The following is an 8488-nucleotide window of genomic DNA, read 5'->3' as shown; positions in this document are numbered from 1 at the left end:
ATTGATGGTGTGGTTCAATTGAACCTTCAATTTGCCTAGATTTTTGGGTTATTCCCTATAAAACAAATTACAAAATTAATGGACGAAGTGGATATAACAAATGCATCACGACGGACCCCACAAAGCTCTCGGCAAGATCGTCCGTCCAGCACCGTCAGACGTGCGAACGCGGGGGGCTACGAAGGATGGTGTAATGGCTACGGTCCAGAGGGCTTTTAGCTACGGTTTAAAATCGTAGCAGGACCGTAGCAGCTAAAACTGTGAAATTCGCGCTACCTTTTTCTTTTCCCCCTCTCACGGAATGTTTCATTTCCCTCCACACCTTGCTAAAAACCCCATTCTCCCCCTCTCTTCTCTCTCTAGGTCTCCCACACCCCTTTTCTCTCTCTGTTTCTCAATCTCCTGCTTCCCTCTCACGTCCCTCTCTCTCTCCCTCTCTCTCTCCCACGTCCCTCTCTCTCCCTCGATCTCCCACGCCCCTTTTTCTAATCTCTCTCTCTCTCTCTCGATCTCTCTCATTTGCTTCTTATTTATAGTGATCTAATCAGATCTGATATTCTGTCTTCCATCTCTTTCTTTCCTTTGATCTGATCATCTCTATATTTTGCTTTTTTTAGCTTTGGATTTTAGGTGAAAATGGGGCTCACGTTTACAAAGCTGTTCAGCCGTCTGTTCACAAAGAAGGAGATGAGGATTTTGATGGTCAGTCTTGATGCCGCCGGTAAAACAACCATCCTTTACAAGCTTAAGCTTGGAGAGATCGTCACCACCATTCCCACTATTGGTATCGGATCTCACCCCTGTCTCTCTCAATCTTGGATGCTGGATGGTTTTTGTTCTCTTTTTTAACCTAGATTGTGTTATATTGCATGTTTTTGGTGATTGATTGATGTCTGGTTTTCATGCTTTTGGACTCAATTAGATCCTTTCTCTATCTATAAAATCGAACCTGGGTTATTGAAGCATGTATGTTTCTAGATCTATTCATCTATTTGTACAGTTAGGTTTCCTAGCTTGATTCTATTGGAAACAAAGCTGTTTCAATTTTTTCTTGTTATCAATATATTTCTATTTTCTATTATGTGTGCGAACCTTGAGTTTCTTTTTTCTTTTTTAACTTTGATAGGGGTTTCAATGATGCCATCAATGGATTCCGTGATGATGGCTGGTCAGTGTTGGATTCAGATGGAGTCGAAGATGTAATAATTGTAATTAATTCAACCAAGAATATGGGCACCCATGTCACTAATGCAAATGCTCTCCCACTGCCTGAAGGCATTCTCTGTGCAAAGGCCTCCATGTTACTCCAGGTAAGCTCTAAGCTTATTACAACATTTTTCTTTGCCCTCCTTTTTCAGATGATAGTGCTTTGTCATCAATTCCATCACACAGTTAATAGTTAATATTGTTTTCAATTCTTATCTATATTAACTTATATGAGTTGATCTATCAGGGCATTTTGCTTTTTGATGGTACTGGCTATGACATATTTACATATTTTTCAATAAATTGAGAAAATTCAGCTCTTGAGATGTGCACCTTGGATTTGAAATCCTCCTATTGTGTTAGGCATCCTAGATTTGAAATCCTCATGTTGTGTTAGGCACCCTGGATTCAGAATCCATAGTATAGTTACTGAGGTTTGAATTTAATTACTAAATCAACTTTAACAATATGTAATGTTTCACATGTTTTCTAAGTAACCATTGTTTAAATTAAATCCAACTGTTACAATGCTACGAAGGTTCTTTCTTGACCCAAGCCCATAGACCCAACCTGAGCTTGGGTCAGGTTGTCAAGTTCCTCGAGCTGGAAAATGCCAACCTGATTTGAATTTTGGTTGGGTTCAAGTTGAGCAAATTTGGGTCGGGCTAGGTATTTGATTTTTTTTCCCTTCCTTTGTTTCTAGGGTTAGTGTTTTATATGTTTTCCTTTTTTGAAAATGGAATCTGTGTACCAGAGATGGTTACATGGATGAAGAATGGTTCATCTGAAAATGCACATCATTTTGAGTTGGTTTAGTTACATTTCCTTCCTATTTGTGAATCCATCCATGTTTTGGAGTTGAAGAGCTATTTGTAAAAAGAATCTCGTCTACAAGGACAGTGAAGCTGTCCATCACCACTTATACAATGGTTAGCCATTTTCATTTTCTCCTTCGGTTGATTTTTTTTCTAATGTACTCCATCTATTTGATCTTGACTAGGGTTTAACAATATCTATGCAATTGCCAGATTTTAATAGGAAAATGCTGTAAATTTGTTGATAATGAAGCTTGCATGTTCAAACTCTGCAGTCTATATGTGAAAGAGTTGGCAATGCTTTGGTAATTGGCTCCCCAAAATTGGCTACCTGTTTAGCAGATTTTGGGTTTTTGAGTGCTCAGAGCAAGCCCCACTTGCACCAGCATATCATCAACATAATTTGAAATTTGTAAGTTGCTCATGCCCTATTTGGATGTGAAATTTTGGTTTAATCAAAGGTGATATTAATTATATAAAAAAAGAGGTTGCCCTCATGTTGCAGTTACGTTTCTTTTATGCATAATTTGATAAGTAATGCCATTGTGCTTTTTGGGTCTTTTCTCTGATGTACTAGACTAGTAATTGCAATTGAATTCAAAATTGTATCTAAATGCGATTGCAATTTTTGGGACCTCATCGAAGAAACCCACCATGTACCAAAACCAGGGCTTCAACGTTGAGCTAAAATTCGATGACAACATAGTCTATCAAGATGAAGAGGTTATACATGTTCTTCAAACAATCTTGCTGGTAATTTTTTAAAATCAGAGATTTTTTTATTGGACATTGTCAAATACATGAATTTCTTAAATGGGCATCTATTTATTCTCATTTTGAGGGATTTTGAGATTTGTGGCAGGATGATGCGCAGGGGATTTTTGACAATATAGCTAGGCTGCTTGATAGATCATGCTTCAGTTCATTTCTCTATCTTGAACTTCTCCCATTCCCATTACTTATCAATTTTTCTAAAGTTCACATGCTTTCTGGTTTCATCACACATCTTATGCTAACTGTTCTGTTTCTTTAATATCTTAACATTTTTCCTAGATTATGTTAATTGTTCATTTAAACACTGCTAGGATAGAGAGTGTTGTCAATGCTGAATGTTCGATGGATGATCACAATCATGACCATCATCATCATCACCATGATCATGAAGAACATGACCATAAATAGAAGTCAGTATATGCTCTTTAATCCTTTGCATTTTAGTTGAAAAGAAGATGCTTGTCTCCTCATTGTATATTGATGACACTGCGAACTGATGTTGGGTTGTTCTTCTTTTAATGGGTATATTTCATATTTCTCATTTGTAGTTTCAGTCACAAAATCAAATGTTGGGTTGTTCTTCTTTTGATGAAAAAATATGAGAATTTTATAGATTTTCTTTTTCTTTTCTTTATTGTTCTTCTTCATTTTCTTTTTCTTTTTTTTTTTCCTGTAAAGTTTGTTGGTCCTAATGAGATTTCTAAGCATCATGGGCATTTCGTTTGGATGCTCGGCTTCAGGAGAGTGTCCGCAAATTGCTGATATTGGAGAACTATATAATGTTGCTACAACCTTCTCCTGCGTCATGACTATTGCACCTTCAGCAATGGAGAATATGTGAAATTTGGGTTAGGTGAATTAGAGTAATGGTGTGTGCAAGATAGATATATATTCTAATACTCCACACCATAGAGCCCTGCTCATCCTTATGTAGGTTCATTTGGTAGAGCAGGTTTGCAAGTTCTGAGCTTTCCATCAGGTGGGATGCACTGTTTAGATCTTCTGGTCTAGAAATTAGGCCACTTCATACCTCAGGTGGGTCACAACATACAATACAAATGCACGGTTGGAAAATTTGTTTCAACGGAATAGCCTGAAACTTTTAGGCCAGAAGATTGAAATAATGTAGTCCCTGATAGGGGTTGGGTCATGAACTTTCTTCATTGAAGTCAATCATGTGATCCTATTGAATGCAGATGGAGAAAGACACTTCACCCTTCTAGGAAAAGGGTAGGGAGATGGACTGTGGATGAAGACAAGCACTTGAAAATAGCTGTGATGCTTTTCGGGAAGAAAAACTGGATGAAAATTGCTCAGTTTGTCCCTGGCCGAACTCAAGTTCAATGTAGAGAGAGGTATTTTAAAATAATTTCCAAAAAATTTAACCTGACCAATTGCTTAAAACCATTAGTTACTATTCTACCCCTATCTTTGATATACAGATTCTCTCTTTCTTATTGGTAGTAGCTAAGCATTTTAAAGTACTATTCTAATACCATAAATAGTCGAAAGGGAGGCACATTCATAAAAAACAAGGGTTGTAGGATTCATTCATATATAATTATTATTATATATATATATATAAGAACGAACCATTGATTTGACTAAATTGCAGAATCTTGACTGTGGTGACAGGTGGGTCAACACTCTGGATCCGTCTTTAAATATGGAACCATGGACTGAAGAAGAGGACTCTAAACTAAAAGCAGCAATCGTTGAACATGGACATTGCTGGTCCAAGACACACCACTTCTTTTTTCTCTTTTTGGGTTATGCTGTATCAGCAATTTGGCCAGTCTGGATTGCGGGACAATTATCCCATGTGTATGATTGAATAGGAGTGGCAATGGCTGTGGCCCAGTCGTGTATGGATAGGGCTTGGTCCCCTTGGTTATTATTATTATTTTTCTATATTTTTGCTCTACAGATTCTTGAACTGCCAAGTCATCCTTACATTGTTGGTGTCCAGTTTCATCCTGAATTCAAGTCGAGACCAGGAAAACCTTCTGCACTTTTCTTAGGTATCGTCTCTATTGGCTAGTAATCCTTGTAGTAAGTAAATGACAAAAAATTTGTTGTTTCTTCAATTTAAGCATGTATTAGTTGAAGTGCATGCCCCCATGCAGAGTGAGATGATGTCAGAATTGCTTGACAATGTCTTAGACGATGATGAGGCTGAAGAGAAAACTGAGGAACTGACTAACCAGGTAAACTTCGCCTTTATTTAATAATGGAATCTGCTCTATGGAGCTAACCATGCCATAGGTTAGATGATTATCCCTTCAAGCCTCCCAAGGTGACTACAGCTGATCTCTCATTTTAGTGAGCAGTTGGGGACCTTGAATGAAGAAAGGTGGGTTTTGAAGTTTAGGGGATAGGAAAAGGTTATATGCTTAAGGAAACTTTGAAATCAGGAATATTTGTAACATTTGAAGTTTTAACTAGGAGACAATTTTGGCATGTACTGACATCCAGATCTTGGTAGAAGAAAAAAACATAGACTATATTTATTTTGGATAGGTTGGTTTATTTATTCAGGATGAAGTGGAACTTTCTTTACTGAAATAAATGGTCTTTCTTCTTTAACTTACTCCATTGAGAAGAAAATTCCATGGTGGATGATATAAGTCAAATTGGGTGTGGCTAGTCCTGCTCTATTTGTTGTTGTGGCTAGCAGTGGGGTGTGTGTACTACTGTGCTAACCAAAAAGAAAAAGAAAAAAAGTCTTGCTCTATTTGTCGTTGCCTCTTATTATTTATATCTTGAAAGGATATTGTCCTTGTTTCTCACCTTCCATGAAGTTTTGTCTCTGATGTCAAATGTTTTTTTATTTATTATATATATATATATATATATTATTATTGTAGTTTATGCAGTGGTAAAAGTTCTTTAACATTCAATTTGATCTATTATCTTCGGGAAGACTAATGTGACAATGAGATTTTGTCAGTTTCCTATTTTCAATTTTGAGAAACTAAGTAAGAGGATTGAATCTATCCAATATTCAGGTTGCCTTCTGTACTAAAATTTTGCATCCAAACATCAACAGTAACAGTAGCATCTGCCTCGACATTCTGAAGGAGCAGTGGAGCCCTGCTCTCACAATCTCCAAGGTGACTCAGTTCTTAATCTGCCTTGCTTCTTTTCAGGTCTTCTTGTTTGTAGCATATTCATTTTGCATGGTTAAGAAATATCCAACATTTCAATCATTGATAATGATATTACCTTGCTCAAGGTAATTCATATGGCACTGCAGTGGTTCTAAGGTATGGCCTGGTGACTGATCATGTCTGCATGTGAGTCTTATTTGACAATCACGCATCAATGGGTTCCCGGCTATTTTGAGTTGGCATGATGTTTTACATGTCAAGGTGCTTTTTACCTAGCGGTTTCCCTGTCAACTACCCCTCCATGGCCTTACCATGCTTGCTTGCCCTTTAATGTGTGCATGTAATAGTTGTTATTGGGAATCAATACCAAATTACCATGTAGTTGCCTAACAACTACCCCTCCATCACCCTACCATGCTTTGCTTGCCCTTTGGTGTGTGCATTTTATAATTGGTATTGGGAATCAATACCGGATTACCAGGTGGGACTGTAATGTGCTTGTGAATGGTGTCGGTGTGACCCTGTGCCATGGTCAGATCTGAGAGCCCAGGTGGGACTGTAATGTGTTTGAGACTGATGGCTTTCTTCTTAACACTTGCCCAGGTCTTTTAGCCTTGGATTCAGAAGAGAAGACTAACATATGCAAAACATAAGCATGTAATAGCAGGAATTTTAAGGCACGTGCACTCGGAAGCTGCTCTAGGAAGGCTCCTCAAAGAAGGTGATCAGCCTGACACAGACATCATAAAGAAGTTAGTTCTCAACAAATACTTTCTGCATTTTTCAATTTCTTTTTATACATGTTTGATATTTATTTTCTTTCCTGTTGTAATTACAAATTATTTAAGAGAATCGATGAGGATAACAACACATTTTTATCAATTCGCGAGTTAACAGCACTGATCATTGGAATCAAATTTGACAAGATAGGTTTTGATAGGGATGATGCTATGAAAAAGGCAATGGATGAGTTTGATACGTCGAAAGATAATCAACTCTCTGAAGAAGAGTTTGTGAGAGGAATCTCAAAATGGGTTGAGTACGCTAAGCGTTCTGTCCCTCAACCAACTATTGATCAAAATAGATTAATTCACGACTTTCATCAAGTAAGTTGCCTCCTTCTCATGGTATGTTTTCCCATAATTGTCATAAGCAACATTAGTGATTTAAAAAAAATAAAATGAAAAGTGCATCTTTCACCAAGACATAGTGTGATGTAGAGAAACTTCAAAGTTTGGATTGTCACGCCCCGAACTCGGAAACCGGGCTCACAAAATTCCCGATCGCCGAATCCGGCGCCGACAGCCTCCGTAGAACCCCATTCTCGGATCCCGGCACCCATTTACCAGGTTCCAATCCTGGGATACCACAAGAAGGGTTTCAAATCATTAGTCTGATTCATAATGAGCATAACAAAAGCATAACCCACAAACAATAAGCACAAGAACACAACTACAAAATCCACTATGATCAAAAACATTTGAGTACAATACGGCAGAAAGGGGAAATACAATGCAACAAAAGAAACAAAACTCCAGAAGCTCGGCTGCACGCTCCAACTATGGCCAGACTATGGCTGCGACTGCGTCCTGGCGTCACCTGCACGCATCAATCGTGCATAAGCTTATGGAAAGCTTAGAGGGTGGTGTAAGTGTGTGCGCAATATAAACGTGCTCAAAATGCAAGGTCAGAGTGATGCGGAATCATGGTGATGAGCACATGAATACAATCAGCCGTACCAAGGCTATGCGGTGCAAGATATGAATGCTATCGGCCATAACATGGCCATGCGATGTGAGATGCAACTCAAACATGCCAATCCTCATCATGTATCAATACAGTTCTCATTTTGGATAATCACCGGGGTTCAGTACACACCAAATGGCATTGCCGCTCTCCTATCCGCACAGTCCAAGTGAGCGCAAGAAACCTCACTATCCTCCTGGACAATAGTCTGTCAATACCTATCCAGTACATCGATAGCAAACCCATTCACGAGCTGGTCAAACTCAGACTAGTATTGCCCCCTACCCTCGGGGGAGTAAGGCCACACCCCTTTCCAACCGACCACAAGACAGTGGGAGACGCCGCCTCCTAGTATTCGGCCCTCGTGCGCTCATATATCCACTCGGTCTTGACGTTGGAGTCATCCTCTAGTACCATTGAGTTTAGGAATTTCCACCCAAGGACATCTATGGCGCCCCAATGCTTAGTAACAATATTTTCGATATCCAATCTAGCCACCCACGATGTGTCTGTGGAGGCTATGGCCCCGATGTCGCTAGGGCATACAAGAACTACAATCACACAAATGCAAGTGCATGAGTCACACTATCACTCATGTAATATGGATATACCATGCACTTATATGAGGCAACTCCACCTATCAGGGAGCCCATAAACAGTTTATCCAAAGGTATATGCTATGATCGGTCACTCCTCACATCAGGCATACATATGGTGCGAATGATCATGAATCATGGATCTATACTAAACATGAATAAAGAGATGGGCTCTGGATATAATGGAGATGGCCCTAGGCGGCCTTCTTACCATAATTTTGGGCCTATCAGTGGGCCTTAG

The 8488-nt window shown here is 38.9% G+C and overlaps 1 long non-coding RNA gene across 1 annotated transcript; it reads left to right on the top strand.

The window, feature by feature from the left end:
• The first annotated feature begins 561 nt into the window (after window positions 1–561).
• On the top strand, window positions 562–2426 carry LOC131220447 (uncharacterized). Its single transcript, XR_009158585.1, has 4 exons — window positions 562–784; window positions 1127–1310; window positions 2065–2135; window positions 2235–2426. It is a non-coding gene; the product is annotated as an uncharacterized LOC131220447 (long non-coding RNA).
• The last annotated feature ends 6062 nt before the right edge of the window (window positions 2427–8488 follow it).

This window comes from Magnolia sinica, chromosome 12 (assembly GCF_029962835.1).
Source record: "Magnolia sinica isolate HGM2019 chromosome 12, MsV1, whole genome shotgun sequence".
In the NCBI taxonomy this organism is placed as follows: domain Eukaryota; kingdom Viridiplantae; phylum Streptophyta; class Magnoliopsida; order Magnoliales; family Magnoliaceae; genus Magnolia; species Magnolia sinica.
Note: the sequence above shows the minus strand (reverse complement) of the source record. Positions and strands in the feature narration are given on the sequence as shown.